Below are 21,332 nucleotides of genomic sequence, written 5' to 3' on the forward strand. Positions count from 1 at the left end.
AGAAGGCCAGATTAGAAACCTTAGATACTTCTTTTATTCTTTTTCCTCCTTTACCCCACATGACTAATAATTCTTACCAAGGCATATTCTCCAACTTTCCAAACTTTTTTTTTTGTCTAACCACCTTTTAATCTCTATTCGTAGCTCTTCAAGCCTAACTGAAGGTATCATCACTTCATACACAAGGGCCTGATTTGGCCTCCTACCTAGTCAGTCTCTTGAATTGCAGTTACAGCCACCTACCCGCCCCCCCAGCACCTGCCTTATATAAACTTTTTCTCACTTGGAATCTCAGCATCTATGTGCACAATTAGTTACTCCCTTTGTGAGAAATCCTTTCTTTCCTTGGATTGAATAACTCCATAGTTTTCCATCTACTTTTTGCTCTGCTGCTTATCAGCTTCTTTTGCTGGCACATCCATCTCTATTAGGTTTTAAATGCTGCATACTGCATTCCCATGTTCATAGAAATACTATTTACAATAGCCAAGATATGAAACCAGCCTAAATGTCCATCAGTGGATGACTAGATAAGGAAACTGTGGTATATATACACCGTGGAATACTACTCTTCCATAAAAAAGAACGAAATTCTGCCATTTGCAGCAACATGAATGAGCTCGGAGAAAATTACGTCAGGTGAAATAAGCCAGAAACAGAGGGAAAATTATTGCATGTGCTCACTCATAGGTGGGAGCTAAGAGAAAGAAGGAAGGAAAGAAAGACCACAGTGGTGTGTTGGACTTGCCGAGGGAGAGAACATACTTAGGGTTGCAGGGGGTGGAGGGGAGGAAGGTTGGGGATTAATTGGGTCACAATTTGTGTGAATGGGAATCCTGATACTATGGATCTGACTATCACATCCTGGACACAGGAGGTGGAGGTCAGCTTTGTACCCCTTGAATATGCATAATCAATAAAATAAATGCTGCATCCTTCAGAGACTGCCCCATGCCTCACTTCTCTTCAGACTCCACGTACTCTGCCTAGTAGTGTTGCTCATGCCCACGACTTTAAATTTTGATGTTTGCATTGTCTTTTGTAAATTTATTTTTCTGGTCTAGTTCTCTCTTATGCCCATAACCATGCTTACAGTTGCTACCCAGTACTGCTATTTAATTCAAATATACCTCAAAATTATCATGTTCTAATCTGAATTACCTCCCACTGCTAACCTGGGCCTCCTCCAGTGTTTCTTACAGCAAATAATATTATAATCATCTAAGGCTCAAGTCAAAATCCTGTGAATTACACTTGTTTTCAAATCACTCTTTTCCTTCTTTAGTCTTTTTCTGTCTCTTCAATATCTCTTTGATGGTTCTCTTCTGCTCTCCACAATCTCTGTGGTCCAAGCCACTATTATCTTTTGCAGGGATCACTGAACTGGCCTCCAAACTGGCTTCTCTATGTCCACTCTTTCCTCATACTTTACCGCTTCCCACAGAACATTTGTTTTAAAGAGTGTCCGGTCATTCTCCTGCATATTCTTTCATTAGCTCTTCATCGTTCTGTAATAAAAACCAACATCCTTTGCATAACCTTATAAGGTCTTGCATTGCATAGTGTAGCTCTTACTTATTTTCTGCTCACATCCCCCTGCCCCCCACTTATTCTCTGTACTTCCTCCACCTTGGTCTTCATTTAGTCCTCAAACATTCTGTGCTCTTCAGAACTGTTGCTTGTGCTTCTTTATTTGCTCAAGACATCCTCCTCTATCTTCCTTGTTTTCTGTGTTCTCCTTCATCCCTGAATTCTGACTTAAATGTCACATCATCCAGAAAGCCTTCCCCAAACCAAGTCAGCATTCCCTGTATATGTACATTTGCTCTAATTCTGTATTCCATATCTCTTTAGCACTTTTTCTGATCAACACCTTTATATTTATTTATATTTGTGAATGTAGACGTATATTTGCCATCTGTAATAGATTATAAGCTCCATGAAGGCAAAAACAATATCCATTTTATTCAGTGACATATCACAATTGGCTATAAGGGTGTATGATAATAGAGGTTTCTCAACAAGTTTGTTGAATCAATAAAGAATTTCACCCGAAATTCAACTTAAATCACATCCATTCATTATTTAAAAAAGAAGAAAACAAAAAGATTAAAACTAAAATATCTTTTATTGCTTGTTTTTAAATTCTTTCATGTGTCTTTTGTGACTAAATAAGCCTGAGTGCCTTATGTTTTACAAGACGTGGACCCAATAAGCACTGTGCTTATGTGTTCCTGGAGAAGAGTTTGGGAGATGGTATGGAACGAGCTGCATAGAAATGATTGGTTCCAAAGACATATTAACCCAAGTTTTATATGAGAATGTAATTTACAATTGTAGAATTGAATATGATGATAGAGAGCAGAATATACTGGGCACATTAGTGCTGTTTAGGTATGAGCTCTGCAAGTGAAAATAAAATTTATTCTTAGTAAGTTAAACAAATGCCTGGAGCTAGCACCATGTTTTCTGAGGAGTACTGATGTGCTGTGATTGTATGGGCGGGGGGGGAGTACTTTAGATTGTGATGATTGTGGAACAGAAAATACAATGCCATATAGAAACTGAATTGAACAAATATAAGTATTCGAAGAAAGAGAAGTTTGTAGGAGATAAGATATATTCAGCAAAATAAGGAAGGTTTGTTAAAGCCATTATAGTGTATTATATTTTAGTTACATTCTACTTCTTCATTTAAATGGTTTTGAAACAGTCCATAGCAAAGGGCATAGAGACAAGAAAGTTAATAAAATCAGAATCTTGAACAGAAGAAAAAAACAAGCAAATTCAAGTTTGAAACATTCAGAATCCTTGGTTGCAACTAAGAGAAATAAATTTTAGATGATTTAAGCAGAAAAAAGCTAAAAATATAGAAATCTAGTAGTGCAATCGTCACAATTTCTAACTGACAAAATTAAGGATGTTTTAAGCTACTCCCTGAGGTCTTCCAGCTCAATTATATTAATGCTACGGGCTGTAATTTCTCTTTATACTGTCGATTCATTTTAATGTGTTTTATTTAGGGCCTTGAATAATTTCTTTGTGTTCTTGGGTGTGAACAGTTATGTAAACCTACATTCATTTTATTCTATTCTCCTAACTTATAAGAATATATGATAGATAAATGAAAAGAGATTTTTTTAGAACAAATATGTTACATTTTACAGTAAAAGATTTGAGTAAGTATAAATTAATCATTTGTATTTTGAAGTAAAAAGATATTAGAGATCATTCCTTTAACCTTTAAGAATTTTTGAGAGAGAAATGTAAATATTTTATTGGTATTTTTTGACATGATCTGATTTGTTTGCCAAAATTTTGTCATTTGTGAGTAATACAGACAAAAAAGTCCTGCCAATAAAACTTTGATATTACAACAATGTATTTATATATTATGTATTTAAATTGATGCTTACAGAGAAATGCCTTTGGTGCTATAATAAAAACATTTTTCAATTTCATGAAAAATATTTTTTTTAGATATTCATGATTCTATGTGCAATATAATTCTCTTAGTTGTAGATTTGAGACAATAACACCAAATATAATTTTTGAAGTTAGTTTATTAAATTAACTTCACTTAACTTTATTTGTCCAAATAAATAGTTTTAGTTCTGCTTTTCACCGAAGGGCCCTTTCTTGACCTCCAACCGCAGTGTATTATAGCTTAAGAAATTCAAAATGAAAATTAAGATGTGGTACCTATGTGGATTGTTGAGCTGTTAGGCTAAATGGAGAAGTTTAAAAACAGGTCTACATAGTTAGAATCTACCTTAATTTAGACATATCAAATCTTTTAGTTAATTAGGATCAAAGAAGAAATTACAAGAGAAATTAGAAAATGCTCAGGGAGGAATGAAAACAAAAGCACAACATATCAGAACTTGAGGGACACAGAAAAAGCAGTGCTAAGGGAGAAATTTATAGCTAAGGGAGAAATTTATAGCTATAAATTCTTGCATTAAAAAAATAATAAAGATCTCAAATTTTAACCTAACTTTACAACTTAAAGAACTAAAAAAAGAAGAAAAAAACTAAGTGCTAAACCCAAGGTTAGCAGGAGAAAGGAAATAATAAAGACTAGAGCAAAGATAAATGAAACAAAGAATATAAAAAAAAATAGAGAAAATCAATAAAACTAAAAGTTGGTTCTTTGGAAAAATTAACAAAATAGACAAACCTTTAGTTAGATGGACTAAGAAATATTAACCCTGCTCACAAGACTATTGTAAGGATTAAATAAAGTAATGATTATAACACTAAGTACATAAAATATGCTCAAAATATGAAAATTCCCATTTTCTTGGTGCTTGAGAGGCCTTGGCACGGTATCTCAATTTGTTCAACCAATTTCCAAAATTTGTCAGTCTGTGGAATTAGGATATAAACCAGGGACTGTTATGAAGTTGAAGTTACTGAGATTGCTGGGGATCTGGGCCAGAGTGATGAATACTGATTGAATACAAGCAATCGATAATTCAAAATACACTTTCTGACACAATTTATACATGGGGGCTTGATTCAAGTGAATGTCAGTTTCAAAGGAGTCTAATCTGGAGGATGTTGGAAGGTAACATAAAGTTTCAGTAAGCAGGAATAGTCAGAAAAACAGGTAACTGTTTTTGTTCTAGGTGATGAGTTTAGCTTGGAGCTCATCTTAAATGAGTCTCCTAGGCTACATGTAAATATGATCCAAACTTCCAGCAGAAGATGCTTTCAAAAGAGTTGTCAGAACTTTTGGAGTTCAAGACATATTCCAACAGATTAAGAGAGCTAATTAGAAATCTAAGGCAGTTTTAGAATGACCAAACATGGCAAAGTTACAGATAAGTTCCAATCAGCTATGTACATTGGGTACCAGCTTCAGGTCTTACTGATGGAAACAGGATTCTTGGCATGGGATCTGGCATGGCTAAATCTCTCAACTCACATATTAATGGTCTGTGGACATTTTGTTTATAGATAAATTGTTTGGCCTACAGAATTTAAACAAAACTTTTAAAAAACTACTATATTGAGGTATGACTGACATACAAAAAGCTGTACATATTTAATGTAGACAGCTTGTTAAACAAAATTTAAAAATTAGTTTTTGGAATTTGGATTTTAAATTTTTATGCAACATGGAAAGAACTGAAAGCACTAGAGCTACATTTCTGCACTGCAAAAACTGGCTAGAGCTGAGTATCTACTGCCCGCATTAGATGAGGCAGGGACTGTCCAGTTCTCCTGTGTCCTCTACCCAATCAGCTTCACTCACTGTCGTTACCTACCCAGCCCCTGTAATCTCTGCAAGTTCACAGGACTGTCTGCTTCCTAGGGAAAGTCAAAAGCTGTTAAGACTGATGTGTGTATGTCAGGCTGGTAATGCAGTACCCTTTGATCTAATCAGAAATTTTCAAAACTACTGGATTAAGTGAAGATATGGCTTGTCGGCCTGGTCTGGCTATTGCTGTCTCGTGTTTGTAAAAGAAACCAATAAGTTTTAGGCAAGCATTCAACTTGAAATTAGGAGCTCATTGAAAGCTGTGATTTCCAGAAAAATAAATAAATAAATAGAAGCACTCTGTTCTCTTAGAATTAGGATTGGTTTAGTGGAAATAATATTTAATAGAGAAAGTAACTCATATATCAATACTAGCCTTGATGTGACTAACAGCGTTAGCTTATATTTAACGTTTGAATTTACTATGTCTCAGTTTTCCAGTATGTAAATAAAGGCATTTGAAATTAAGATTCTCCAAAGTTCCTTTCATCTATAATATTCTATGATTCCATACATAAGCTTGCTATCCTTAATTATAAGCTATCATATTCTCAACACTGTCTAGAAGTGTCTGACCTCTTATCTCTTAAAGGAAGGTATATGGAAATGATTCTTTATTAAACCAGTACAGTGGCTTCTTGATCTGTTTTTCTGTTAAAAGACTAACAACACTATCCAAGTGAGCTCTTTATCTAGGAACCTGAGTCTATTGCACTTAATAAATAAATCCGTGAAATTCAGTAGATATTTTTCAGCATCAGTTTCCTATGTCAAATAGCAAAACCTGCTTCAGCACTTATTTTATATTTGCTGTAAATCAAGTTTTGTAACCAGGTAGTTTCCATCCAGAGCATGTTTTGTTAGTATTTTTCCTTTGCACAGTACTCAAAATTGACTTTTGTCATAGCAAGGGTAAGAAAACATTGCTTAGGTTGTGTTTATTTTCTAACATAAATGTGCTGACAACTGTAATTTCTGTTCGGTTCCTTTCAAGGCACCATTTTATTACAGAAAGAAAATATGCTGTCTAGAACATAACTATTGCTCTAAGTCAACATCTGAAGTGATCTAAGTTGTGTTTTCTAAGATCTAATGTTATATATGACTTCCCCAGTAGGCAACTTGTATAGGAGGGTTTGGGCATCACGCAGATTCCAGCATTCAAATTCCAGCTCTATCCTTTACAAGAGGTGTAAAATTGTTCACATTACTCACTACCTCTGAGACTTTTTCTTTTTTGTAAATTGGTCTTATGATAACACATATTAGCAATTTCATAAGTTTGTGTGAGTATTAAATGAGATAGTGTGCTAAGGCTTTTATCTCAGAAATTATACTGGTTGTTAAAAAGAACAACAGTACTGCTAATACATCTACTAATACAAAACCCACAAACTTATCAATAAAAATGCATCCTGTTTCTGGAAGTTTTCATCAGCAGCTGTCTCAACATATAAAACAATCTTTTTTAGTGCTCTTTAATAACCAGAGGAGGCTAAATAAGGAGATGCATCTGCCTCAGCTTTCCTTAGGTAAGTCTACGACAACTGGCACCTTGCAATTCAAAAACCTTCCACAGGTCAGTCCAGATTACAAATTATACATATCAGATCATTTTGCACAGTCAACAAGCCGATGCCAAGAACCAAGAAAGCTGATGATTATTTCTCATTGACTGATCACTACTGATTCAAAATAAAACGGGAAAAATTAGACAAATGGGAAAGGAAAGAGTTTAGAATAGTTTTGGTAAATTTATCTTAGAATTTGAGGCATTAATCCTTTGTAACCTATGTCAATGATCTCCAAAAACTTTGCTTCTGTGCCTACAAAATAATTTTTTAAAATTATGTAACTTCTTCTACATTTATAATTTGACTTATAAGCATTTTTATCACAAATTGATATAGTTCCAAATGCTATAATAGCCAATATGCTGTAATTATCAGTTTTTAAAATAAAACTTTTATATTGATCTTTTAAATGACTCCGCTGTCATCTAAACACATATGACGATCATATTGCCCTTCACTTGATAAAAACACACAAACTAGCTTTCCTTTTCTTTTTTTTTCTGCCTTTACCATGCAGACTGTGTTCTCCTACTCTTATTCTGAGAGAAGAATGATCATCAATGGGAGGTGGCAGGTGCAATGAAGCAACACCAAGAGCCGCTTCATGCTTAGAGGAGAGCTCTACACTTCATCCTCATGGTCTTTAGTGCTCTGCACATCCAGAGGAACTTCTCTAGTAACAAACTATACAAATGATCCCAGAAAGTATAGTTTTCACAAATTGGCTTTTCTTAATCAGACAGAAATGTTAGCCCTCTTTCTCTTTTTGATCTACTATTTCTGTACCATGTCCTGATGGAATGTTATCTCCAAGTAATTATTTACATTTGAGATTGTTTTTGATCACCCAATAATAATACTTTGCAGGAATTTTTTTATGTTAATTCATCTTAATTTCTTAATTTTTGAAAGTTCTGGTAGTTATTATTTTCTGTTTTTTTTTCTTTTGGACTGAATTTTGTTATAATTATTATTAGTGAAGATTAATTCAGATTTTAACTAATAACAAATATATACAGTAAAATGTTATTAGAAATGCACTAGTTAATGACTAGTTCATTTTTACATGGATTAGTAACTAATTATTACTATATTCAGACAGACTTTAATATAAATTTATTCTAATTTTTCTACATACATACATGAAAACTTGTTCATATAAATAAGTAAATGAGAATTGAAGGTGTTTTATAATGGCGATGTTTCTCAATTCCTAAAAATTCTTTTATACCATATGCTGAAAATCACAGTATGATCTAGCATCAAAAATAATTTTTAGTGATCTACCACCTATACATCAATTAAATCTCACTGTGCTTTTTTCTCAAAGAATTGTAAATAATCTAGTTTGCAAAATGATTTAGTACTCAGTCATTAGTTTTCTGGAAAGTAAACTAAGATTATATTACCAAGAATTGTCAAATGACTGTCTAGGTACCTTATACTCTTTCATGTAGAGGTACCTTGTTTAATATGATATATAAAAAGATTTTTCACAAATTGAAATAATGATAAGTTTAAGTATATTTTTGCCAATAATTTTTTCAACAACATGGTTGTATCTTAACATGTACTTTAAATACACTTTGGAGTTGCAGACACAGCCTAGACAAGAACGTATGAGAATACTCACCAAGCTCTTTCTCATTTGCTCCCTTAACTATTTACCAATAGTTCAAGGTTGTTAAATAAAAATTACTCATGCTGCCCACTTTACAGTTTGTCTTAACTTATAATAACTTAAATGGACCATAATACACACTTTCTAATAACACACTTTTATCTTAAACATAGCAAGACAGCAAAAGTCTTTTTGTAAGACAGCAAAAGACATGAAGCACTATAGTGCTTTAATTAAGAGATATTTGACCGCCACTAGTAATTTGAATCACCTCTTCATGTGTAATCTAGAGAGCTTTACACCCTTGAGTAGTCATAGTAAAATGTAGAATAAGCAAGAGACATACTTTTCTTTTATACAGTGGGAGGAGGGTGATTATGAAAGGGGGCGTGGATAGAAAAGGAAATATTTCATTATCTACAGATACATGGGAAAAGCTCAGAGGAGATTTAGAAGCTAAAAATTTGTTCTATTAGGAAAAAACAAACAAGCAAACAAACAACTATCCATGCTTGTATATCCTAGGAGGTTCGCCTCACAGGGGTAGGCACTGCTTGTGTTGAAGACTGCTAAACTGTATTACAGAATGTCGTTCCAACTGGGCATGGGGATTCAAAAGCACATCTCCTTTGTGCCTGCTCTTTGAGGAATATGATGTAGTGGAGTCATCAATAATCGGACTTAGCCTCTGCCTGGAACTGAGAAACAGTGAAGATGGCAGCTTCCCTGGGCAGGGCGGCTGCTTTCTCCATCTCCAGAATAATTGATGCGAGACATCTCACGAGATATCACGGAACTGGTTAGCATAAGTTTGAAGATGGCTGCAGTTTTAAAAGAATAAATGGAATCAGATGCAGAGGAATCATGTTTCGTATTTCGTGTGACTCTTTTTTAATCCTTACTGGAGAAAACATGAACTAAGCCAATGACTAAGAGTGAAATTTGAGGGAATTATAGTATTCAGTTTTCTGAATATTAGATAAAAGCACAGTGTCAGTCAACTTTTAAAACAAGGATGCAATTCAGATATTTCAGCAGAGTGAGACCAAAAATACGAGGTACTTATTTTTTTAAAGGACATCTCTTAAGAGGTACAGTGATATCAGCAATAATATCGGAGTAAGAACTGCTAAAAATTCTCACCTACATAAATGCAAGAGAAAAGTGGCAAAAATTGTAGGAATCAACTTTTCAGACTTCTGGAAATTAAACAAAAACTTGTAACAATTCAGAGAGTGTTTGTTCAAGAAAAGTGAACTTTCTTTTGTCATTTTAACTAGCTCTGTTCCCACTTCCTCCTCCCCAGCTCCACAGTAGCATTGAAAGCCAACAGCCAACAATCAGTGAAAACCAACTACCTCCGGGCCAGTGAAGTGGGCCAGACAGGATTGGAACTCCTTCAAAGACCTATTCCTGGAGAAATGCCATTATTTGACCTCTGTGGTGGTTCCCTGCAAGACTCTTTAGGTGACCAGACAACAAGCTCACCCAGTGTGAACAGGCTTCCCCTGGGGGTGTTTATTGAAAACAAAACGAAAAAAAAAAGGTGACAGTTTATTTTTTGCTTTTTTTTTTTAAAAAAAAATACTATGATTGCCTGAGGTAGTGAATAACATAATAGTTGGGACAAAAAATAGGCTAACCAAAAAAGAAAAAGCTGGGAAATGATATATCCATAGAGGGCTTTAAAATGTTCTGTATATTCTTGGGAATCTAGAGAGCCACAAGCACATTGTCTGTGTTGGGCTGTGCACGTGCTCAGGGCTGTCCACGTACTCAAGAAAGACCTGAAAAGGCCTTAAGCTCCCATCTCTGGCTGACCTTGAGGCTCTGTGCAGCAGGAAATAAAAGCTGACTGCCTGAACGTTGAAGACTTGCTCCAACATATACACAGAGCTCCTCAGCAAAGACTGAAAGGCTTGTTGGTCCCAGACATCTCAGGAAATCTCTATCTAGTCACTGGCTGGCCACTAAACTAACTGAACAGAGATTTTAGTGGCCACATATGACAAAGAATGCAAACTTCCCAGAATCAGTTTAGAAAAGTCACCAAACAAATAACAACAACAAACACAACAACAAAGAGCAACAACAACAAACTTTGGGGCAGGGAGAGAATCTGATTTCCAGAGTTACCACATTGTATTATTTGAAATGTCTAGTTTTCAACAGAAAATTATGAGACATGCAAAGAAATAAGAAAGCATGGCCTATACAGTGGAAATAAAGCAATCAATAGAAACTGTCCTTAGTGGAACCTAGATGTTGGACTTACTAATGATTTTAAATAAGATATTTTTACTATGTTTGAGGAACTAAAGGAAACATCTAAAGAGCTAAGTGACAGTATGAGAATGATGTCTCATCAAACACAGAATATTAATAAAATATATTAATTATATAGAAGAACCAAATAGAATTTATGGAGTTGAAAAGTATGAGGTGAAGAGTTTCCTAGAGGTGCTCAGCAGCAGATTTCAGCAGGCAGAAGAGGCAGTGAACTTGAAGATAGATCAATTGAGATTATCCAGTTTGAGGAATGGAAAGAAAAAAAAAGAGTGAAGAGAAATGAATAGAGCTTCAGAGACCTGTGGGATATCATCAAACATACCATAATACGCATAATGGGAATCCTAAAAGAAATAGAGAAAGAGAAAGTGGCAGACAGAATATTCAAAGAAATAATAAAAACATGAGTCTACACATCCAAGAAGTGCAATGACTTTTCAGTAAGATATACTCAGAGATCCACTCCAGCACACATCATAAACAATTTCTCTCAGTGAAAATTGTATTACAGAGAATTATTATAATTTTTAAAGCTATTAATATATAAAGCTTTTTTTTTTTTAATGATGAAGAGTCTAAGCACATTTACATCAATAGGAAAAACGGTGATGGTGGTTGTGGTAAATTATCAGTGTTAGAATTTAACCTTAAGAGTGATAACAAATATGATTTTTTAATGTTGTTTAATTTCTCCATTTCTCTTTTCTCCTTCCTGGATTTTGTTGTTGTTGTCATTAGAGATTGAAGTGACAAGATGGATCTAATAGAGGAAGGGAAAAGGTCAACAGAATAGCAGCCACTTGCTTATGAAATTCCGGATGGGATTTGATGACCAAGAAATTGTAATTCAGATACTGATATTTAATGCAAAAATTTGGCATTCTTCTCTCAAGACACACTGTGACATTTACCTTACTTAATAAGTTTGGAAATGTGAGGCCAACTTTGGAGAGAATGTTTATGCCCTTTTTGGTACTCCTTTTAAATATTATATAACTTTATATGAGTATTGATTTTGGGGGAGTTGGGCTGCTTATTCTTAAAGATGTGACTTTATTCAGATAGAAATAAGTGATGCTGGGTGCAAAATTCAAGAAACATATTTTGAGCACCTACTATCTACTTTAGCATACAAAATAGACAAAACTACTCTCATGAAGATGACATTCTAGTGGCGAAGACAAAGCATAAACATACAGTAAAGTAAATAAGATAATTTCAGATGGAGGCAAGTAGTACCAACTACATAATTTGTGGTACCTAGTAAAAATGAAAATGTAGGGTCTTTGTTCAAATATTATTAAGGTTTTCAAGATAGCAACAACCGGACATTAATCAAGCGTGGAGTCCTTTTAAGTGTTGGGTCCTGTGTGACTATAAAGATTGCAGGCCTATGAAGCCAGGCCTGAAGATAAGTGCTGCAAAGAAAATAGTACAGGTTAGATGGGTTGGGTAAAATGAGATAAAATGGCTTAGAAGGGCTGTTGAGGTCAAAGGGTTCAAATTATTTAGAAATACAACTCTTTATCCAAATAACTCTGCATGCTATTTTGGTGAATCCCTGTGTGTTTTACAACATTGGTCATGGTATTTTAAAAATGTGGCTAGGAAGACATAGGGCAAATGCATCCCCTCAACAAACTAATAAAATGTGGTGCTTTTGTGAAGGGAGTAAATTCACCCTTTGAATTCAGCAAGCTCTTTCTGCCCTTTACTGCTTTTCTGACCTTGACCTAGTTACTTAAACTTTTGAATCCTCAGTAAAATGGGGAATAATAATGCATAGCGTTTGAAGTTGCTCTGGGGAAGAAATAAGATGATCTCAACACACGGTGTTTTGCATAGTGCCAGGAATATGATAAAAACTAAAAAACGCCTATGAGCAAAAGCAACAATTATAATTACGGCTTAATTTCTTACAGATTTTCTATTCTTAGGAAAATTTTCACTCTTTTCTACCAATTTTACTGAGAGATAAGTTTACGTGTCTTTACTATTCATGGTCACTAATCAAAACCTTTTTGGATGGGGCATTTAAAAGAAAAACAGAATACTTCACAAAACAAATACAAACAAAATATTTCATTACTTTCTTTGTGTTTGCTTTGTGTTATCAGAATTACTGATATTGTGGAATTCTCACTCAATGATCAATAATTAACTAGGTCTTCCCTAAAAAAAAATTTACTCATTCACCTATGGGAAAGTTTCAAACTGTTGTTGGAGATTTTGCCCTTATATTTTGTTGTTCCATCCTTCCCATTTTTTTTTTTTTTAAAGGTAGGCAAGGGGAAGGGAAACTATGCTCTTTCTTGGCTTCTATTTCTATTTATATATGTGTTTGGGGATGGCTATTAAGAGTGTGAAATAATGGTAGAAGGAATACAAAGTTGGATCAGGTCAAAATGCGTTGATATGTGTTTACTAAGCAGAGATTCTAGATTTAATGTTACTGTTCAAGAGGTTGGAGGGCTGTAAAAGCTTGTTTGGTAGGATGAACATGGATGAAAATGTGGCCTATACTAACAAGTTGAAATGCCAGACTGCCTTGGTACACTGTAGAGAAAGATATCCAGAGTGTAAAGAGATTGAGGATTTGTCGTGTAAAACCTGCTCGCTTACCCTGTGAGGGTCCAGAGGACATACCTTGTACCACAACTGTGAGAAACAAATTTGTGAGAGAAGCCGCAACACCCTTGAAGAGCTCTGTGGTCACTCTACTCTGTAGGTTAGAGACTACAGTGGGAACTGCTACTACTGAACTGGGAAAAGTGCAATAGGAATGATTGAATCCTGGGGTGGCAGGAGCCAAGTGTCAGCACCTAATTGCCCAAGACAAGGTAGACACGGTTACTGTGATGGACAGCAGATGTAAACCAGTGATTGGAATGGTCTAATTTACACAGACATATGGCATTGGCTAGTTGATCGTAGAGTCCTTAGAACTGAAATAGATGGGGTTATCTACTCAATTCTTATGTCATCTGTGTAAGCAGAATAATATTTGGTCAAGTGAACTGAAGTCAAATTTAAATATAAAACAAACAGTCATAGCCCCTCAATCTATTCCCAGACTGTGAGCTAGTTTACAGACAGAGAACCCCATCAAAGGAAGGGGAGGCGGATTCCTCTTGACAAAAGATCCTGATTCACTGCCAAAAATTTACAGTGTTAATCTTTCTCCCCAGATTTCCCAAAGGGACCTTTGGCCTTTTTCCTGAGTTGACAGTGCAGTGGGGAAAGGGAAATAATTAGTTTTTTTTCAGAAACTACGGGGTACTGTCTTTGAAAGAACACTAATATCAGGAGATCCAAAATGCACCTATGGTCCACTAGTCAGAGGACCATATAGAGGTCAGCTGATCAATGGCGTTTTTGTTCAGGTCAATCTCATAGTGGGTCTAACGGGTTCCTAAACCTATTGTATGTTTAATTCTGAGGTTCCAGGATAAATAATTGAAAAAGACATACTTAGCATCCGGCAGAGTCTTCATGTGGGATTCCTAACCTTTAGAATGAAGGATGTTATGTTAGAAATGGTCAAGGGCAAGCCACTAGATCTGTCTCTATTTGGAAAAATATTAAACCAAAAGCAATACTGCATTGTTGTAGGGATTGCAGAGATTAGTGCCACCATCAAAGACCTGAAATACGCAGAGGTGGTGATTCCCACCATATCCTCCATTCAACTCACTGATTTGGCCTGTGCAGAAGACAGATGGATCCTGGAGAATAACTCTGGATTATTGTAAACTTAACTAGATGGTGATTCCCATTGCAGCTGCCATTCCAGATGTAGTTTCACTGCCAAAGTAAATTAACACATACCCTAGTAAATGATGTGAAGCTACTCGTCTGGAAAATGCTTTTATTTTTATTTTTTTCCAATATCTTTTAGTAAAGATCTCCATCCTACCTTATTGGTAAGTCACTTTTCATTGTTTAGTATTCAGAGACCTTGATGACCTTTCTTTTTCACATGATGTCATGATTATCTATTACATTATTATGCTTATTGGACATAGCTAAAATAGCAACTACTAGCATATATTGGCAAGATATTTACATGTCAGAGGGGGGAAATAAATCCAGCAAATATTTTGGGGTCATCCACATTAGTAAAATGTCTAGAAAGTACTGTTGTGTGGGGCATTTTGAGCAGGAATAGAGATTATGCATGGACTCAAAAACATGGATTTCCACCCCCCAAGGCTGATGCAGCTATGGCCACTGCTGTGTGTCCAATCTGCTAGCAGCAGAGACCAACACTGAATCCCCAATATGGCACTACTATGTGGAGTGACCAGCCAGCCAGCTGGAGGCTGGTGGATTACATTGGACCACTTCCATCATGAGAGGAGAAATAGTTGGTTCTTACTGGAATAGACACTGACTGTGGATACAAATTTGCTTTCCCTGCATGCAATGCTTCTGCCAAAACTACCATCTGTGCATTTACAAAATGCCTTATTCACCATCATGGTATTCCACACAGCAATGATTTTGACCAAGAAACGTATTTCACAGCGAAAGAAGTATCGTAATGGGCCCATGCTTATGAAATTCATTAGCCTTACCATGTTCCCTACTGTACTAAAGCACCTAACTTGATAAAATAATGGAATGAGCTTGTGAAGACTCAGTTTCAGTACCAACTAGGTGGCAATACTTTACATGACTGGAACAATGTTTCCCAGGAGGCTGTGTGTTCTCTATATGAGTGTCTAATATATGATGCTGTTTCTCCCATAGCCAGGACTCAAAGATCAGGAATGAAGGGTTGGAATAGGAGTGGTACCAATCACTATTACGTTTACTGATTCACTAACACGTTTTTTGCTTTTTAACCCCATGACCTTATGTTCTGCTGGTTTAGAGGTCTTACTTCTGAGGGGTGTCGGGCCTTAAAAACTAACGCCACCTTAAGTGACATTACAAGTGGCGCCATTATGGGCCCACAAGGGCGTATTAATGTGGCAGCCTAAGACGGCGCTGGGAGGAAGTAGGGTGGGGGTGTCTGCGGGAACCTTGCCTTAGCCCTTATTGGCCAAATATGTGCTTCTGTGCTGGTGAACACTGTGTGGTTGCAATAGCTAGGCATTGAGACAGGATGCATGCCCTTGACCTTTAAGCTGATAGGATTATGTAAAAAACCTCCCTTCCCCATTTGCCTTTAAAAGCAAGTGCTTGTGTGATAATAAACGGAACTGCTCGACAGAACCCCCGCCGCGTCTGAGTGTCCTTTAACTGGGCTGTTTTTGGGGCCGGTGGTGTGCTCACCCCTCTTCACGGCTCTCTTCCCCCATCTCCTTCCAAAGGGGACAGGAGGGAAAGAGGAATCTGGGCCATTTGCTCGTCCACCAAAAGGAACAAGGCTAGGGCTGTTCGGGTTGGCCGGCGGCGGACCCGACAGAGGGGTGGAATGCTTTCCCCAGGAGAGACAATAAATATTTTATTGAACTGGAAGTTAAGACTGCCACTTCACTACTTTGGACTCTTCATGCCTCTGAATTAACAAAGGTGGGAATTGCTGCACTTGCTGGCATGATTGATCCTGACTACCAAGGAGAAAGTAAGGTGCTACGACACAGTGATGATATGGATGAGTATGTCTGGTGTAGGTTATCCCTCAGGGTGTCTCTGAGTGCTGTCTCTGAGTGTCTATGATAAAGGCAATGGAAAGCTGCAACAACCCAGCTCAGGAGGGACTCGTAAATGGCCCAGATCTTCAAGGCATGAAGGTTTGAATCACCTCAATAGTCAAAGAATCACAACTAGCTGAGTGTATGTTGAGGGCAAAGAGAAAATGGAATGGATAGTGGAAGAATATTGTTATAAGTGTAGGCTATGACCATATGACCAGTTGTAGAAAAGAGGACGGTGATACTTATGAGTATTTTTTTATTTATATTGTTTTGAATATGCTTATATGTGTGCATGTGTGTGTGTATGTGTGGCATATGCGGTAGCCCAATTTTATTCAGTCTACATATTTCTCTTTCACGGCATAGAGTGTTTTGTTTTGTTTTACTCTAATGGTTTTTAAAAGCAAATTATGAGCTTTTTAAGAAAAATAGGTTTTTGGGGAAAAGAGCAAATATTTTAAAAATTAAGATATAGTATTTAAGAAAAATTCTACTGTTTTTCTTTCACCCCAACTACTGGAATTTCTGTGTAGGTGTGATTGCATGTATCAGCTAACAGACTGTGAAGAACCTGCTGAGGCTCGAGTCTTTAAGGGGCAATTACTTTTGGATTTTTTCCTTCTATTTATTTATTTTTATTTTTATTTATTGAAACATAATTGTACATATCTGTGGGATACAACATTGAGTATCAATATCTATGTGCAATATGTGATGCTAAAATCAGGATAATTAGTATATTCAGCATTATAAAAGGTAATCATTTTTTGTGGCCCTTTACCAGTTTCTTGCTAACCCCATTTCCCCTCCCCCTTTCCTAACTGGTGGCCTCAGTTCTCCTTTTGAAAGTTCAATGAATTATTGTGGTTGCTAGATCTTTCCTTCTTCCTTTCTTTGTTTGTTTGTTTAGCTCCCACTTATGAGTGAGGGCATGCAGTATTTCTCTTTCTATGCCTGGCTTATTTCATTAAACACAATTTTTTCTGAGTTCATCCATGTTGCTGCGATGGCAGAATTTCACTCTGTTTTATGGCAGAGTAGTGTTCTATTGATTATATATACCACATTTTCCTTATCCAGGTGTCCGTTGAGGGACATTTGGGTTGGTTAAAACTCTTGGATATTGTAAATAGAGCTGTAATAAACATGGGAGTGCAAATATCCCTTCTACATGATGATTTCCATTCCTTTGGGTATATACCCAACAGTGGGATTGCTAGGTCATATTGCAGTTCTATCTGTAGTTGTTTGAGGAAACTCATGCCATTTTCCATAATGGTTGTACTAATTTACAGTCCCATCAACATTGGGAGGCTCCGCTTTCCCTGCATCTTGGCCAGCATTTGTTATTCTTTGTCCTTTTGAAAATGACCAGTCTATCTAAAGTGAGATGATATCTCACTGTGGTTTTGGTTTGCATTTCCCTGATGCTTAGTGATGTTGAACATTTGTTCATGTATCTGTTGTCCATTTGTGTATCTTCCTTTGAAAAATGCCTATTTAGCTCCATTGCCCAGTTTTTAATCAGGTTGCTTATATATATATATATAAGCAATAAGCAATATATATATACACTATATATATATATAGTGTATTATATATATACTATATATATATAAGCTATATATATATATATATATATATTTTTTACTGTTAAATTGTTTGAGTTCCTTTTATATTCTGGATATTAATCCCTTGTTGGATGCATAGTTTGTAAATATTTTCTCCCATTCTGTACATTGTCTTTTCATTCTGTTAATTGTCTCTTTTGCTGCACAGAGCTTTTTAGTATGATATAATCCCATTTGTTTACTTTTTTTTTTTCTTTTGTCACGTTTGCTTCTAGGGTTTTATTTATAAAGGTATTGTTTAGTCCTGCTTTCCTGAAGTGTTTCCCCTATGTTTTCTTTTAGGACTTTTGTACTTTCAGGTCTTATATTTAAGTCTTTAATCCATTTTGTGTTGATTTTTGTACATGGTGAGAGGTATATGTCTAGTTTCATTTTTCTAGTTGTAGATATCCAGTTTTCCCAGTACCATTTATTGAAGAGGCAGTCTTTAGTTCATTTGCACACTCATGGTGTTTGTATTAGTCCATTTTATATTGCTTATAATAAAATACACGGAATTGGGTAATTATAAAGAAAAACGACATTTACTGCTTACAGTTTCTGAGACTGGGACCATCTGGTTGTGGCAACAGTGACCCAGGGGTCTCACATTGCAAGATGATGGAAGCAGAGAGAGCAGAGAGAGCAAGACAGACTCTCCTTTTCTTTTAAAGCCCTCAGAACCACACCCCTGACCACCATTTTTAATCCATTCACTAGGCACGTCCTACAATCCAATTATCTCTTCAAGACTCCACCTTTTAATTACCATAATAGGATTTTCCAGACTCTTAACCATCATAGAGTGGGGCTAAGTTTCTAATAAATGAAATGTGGGGGATACAATTCAAACTTCAGTGAGAGTGGCCGAAACATAATTCAATCCACTGCAGTGCCTTCATTGAAGACCAGTTTGCAGTAAGTACATGGATTGATTTCTGGGTTCTCTGTTCTGTTCCATTGGTCCTGGTGTCTATTTTTATGCCAGTATTATGCTGTTTTGTTACAATAGCTTTGCAGTGTAACTTAAAGTAAGGTAGTGTAATGCCTCCAGCTTTATTTATTTACTTATTTATTGCTCAAGATGGCTTTGGCTATTCAGAGTCTTTTGTTGTTTTATATGAATGTTAGGACTGGTTTTTCTATGTATGAGAAAAATGTCATTGGTGTTTTGATGGGGATTGCATGTAATCTGTAGACTACTTTGTGTAGTATGAACATTTTTAAAACAGCAATTCTCCCATTCCAAGAGCACGGAATGTATTCCATATTTTTGTGTCCTCTTTGAGTTCTTTCAGCAGTGATTTGTAGTTCTTGTTGTAGAGATGTTTCACTGCCTTGGTTAAATTGATTCCTAGGTATTTAATTTTTTTGGTGACTATTGTAAATGGGCGTGGTTTCTTGATTTTTTTTTTCTGTTGGTTTGTTGTTGTAGTATAAGAATGCTACTGATATTTATGTATAGATTTTTGTATCTTGCAAATTCACTGAAATTGTTTATCAATTCTAAGAGCTTTTCTGTAGCGTCTTTGGGTTTTTTTATACATAGGATCATGGTATCTAAAAACAGGGACAGTTTGACTTTGTCTTTTTCAATCTGGATGCTCTTTATTTCTTTCTCTTGCTTGATTGCTCCGGCTAGTGCTTCCAATAGTATATTAAATAGGAGTGGTAAGAGTGGGTACCCTTATCTTATTCCTGTTTTTAAGGGAAAAGTTTTCAGCTTTTTCACATTCAGGATGATATTGGTGGTGGGTTTGTCATATGTGGCTTTTATCATGTTGAGATATTTTCTTTCTATGTCTGATTTGCTGAGAGTCTTTATCATGAAGGGATTCTGAATTTTGTTAAATGCTTTTCTATGTCTATTGAGATAATCATATGTTTTTGATCCTTCATTTTGTTGATGTGGTGTATCACATTTATTGACTTGCATATGTTGAACCCATCTTTGCATTTCTGGGATGAATCCCACTAGATCATGGTGTATAATTTTTTTGACATATTGCTGTATTCTGGTTGCTAATATTTTGTTGAGGATTTTTGAATCTATGTTCATCAAGGATATTGGCCTGTAATTTTCTTTTTTTGTTGTGCCTTTATCTGGTTTTGGTATCAGTATGATGTTGGCTTTATAGGATGAGTTTGGAAGAATGGCTTCTGTTTCAATTTTTTGGAAAAGTTTGAAGAGAAGTGGTATTAACTCTTCTTTAAAGGTATGAAAGAATTCATCTGTGAAGCCATCCAGTCCTGGGTTTTTCTTTGCTGGAAGACTGTTGATTACTGGTTCAATTTCATTGTTTGCTATTGGTCTGTTCAGGTTTTATATGTCTTCTTGGGTCAGTATTGGTAGCTTGTATGTGTCTGGAAATTTAGCCATGTCTTCTTGGTTTTCAAATTTGTTGACATATTGTTGTTTATAATAGTCTCTAACAATTCTTTGCATTTCTGTGGTATCAGTTGTAATGTCTCCTTTTTCATTTCTGATTTTTCTTATTTGGGTCTTCTGTCTTCTTTTATCAGTTAGCCTAGCTAATGGTTTGTCTGTTTTGTTTATCTTTTCTAAAAACCAATGTTTTGTTTCACTGAGCTTTTGTATTGTTTTTTTTGGGTCTCTATATTCATTTAGTTCTGCCCTGATGTTAATTATTTCTTTATGTCTACCACTTTTGGGATTGGATTGTTCTTGTTTTTCTACTTCTTTGATGTATAGCATTAGGTTGTTTATTTGAAATATTTCTATTCTTTTGATGTAAGCATTTATTGCAATAAAATTCCCTCTTAGTACTGCTTTTGTAGTACCCCACAGGTTTTGGTATGATGTGTCTTTGTTTTCCTTAGTTTTGAGAAATTTTTTGATTCTTATTTAATTTCTTCTTGGACCCATAGGTTGATCAGGAGCATGCTGTTTAATTTCCATGTATTTGTATAGTTTCCAGAGTTTCACTTGTTATTGATTTCTAGTTTTAAACCATTGTGGTCTCAAAAGACACTTGAAATGATTTCAAATTTTAAAAATTTGTTGAGACTTGATTTGTGGCCTAACATGTAGTCTATCTTGGAGAATGTTCCATGCAATGAGAAGAGTGTATATTCTGTGGTTGTTGGGTGAAATGTTCTTTAGCTATCTGCCAGGTCTACTCAGTCTAACATGTAGTTTAAATCCTACATTTCTCTGTTGATTTGTTGTCTAGATGATAAGTCTAATGCTGACATAGAGGTGTTCAGGTCCCCACCTATTAACATATTGGGGTCTTTCTCATTCTTTAGGTCTAATAGTGTTTGCTGTATTTGGATGCTCCAGGGTTGGTTGTGTATATATTTGTG

At 35.7% G+C, this 21,332-nt stretch overlaps 1 non-coding gene across 1 annotated transcript; it reads right to left on the reverse strand.

The window, feature by feature from the left end:
• Positions 1-7,348: 7,348 nt before the first annotated feature.
• On the reverse strand, positions 7,349-7,555 carry LOC134364921 (small nucleolar RNA U3). The gene has a single exon (XR_010021909.1). It is a non-coding gene; the product is annotated as a small nucleolar RNA U3 (small nucleolar RNA).
• Between the last annotated feature and the right edge of the window lie 13,777 nt (positions 7,556-21,332).

Source organism: Cynocephalus volans, chromosome 1 (assembly GCF_027409185.1).
Source record: "Cynocephalus volans isolate mCynVol1 chromosome 1, mCynVol1.pri, whole genome shotgun sequence".
Lineage (NCBI taxonomy): Eukaryota > Metazoa > Chordata > Mammalia > Dermoptera > Cynocephalidae > Cynocephalus > Cynocephalus volans.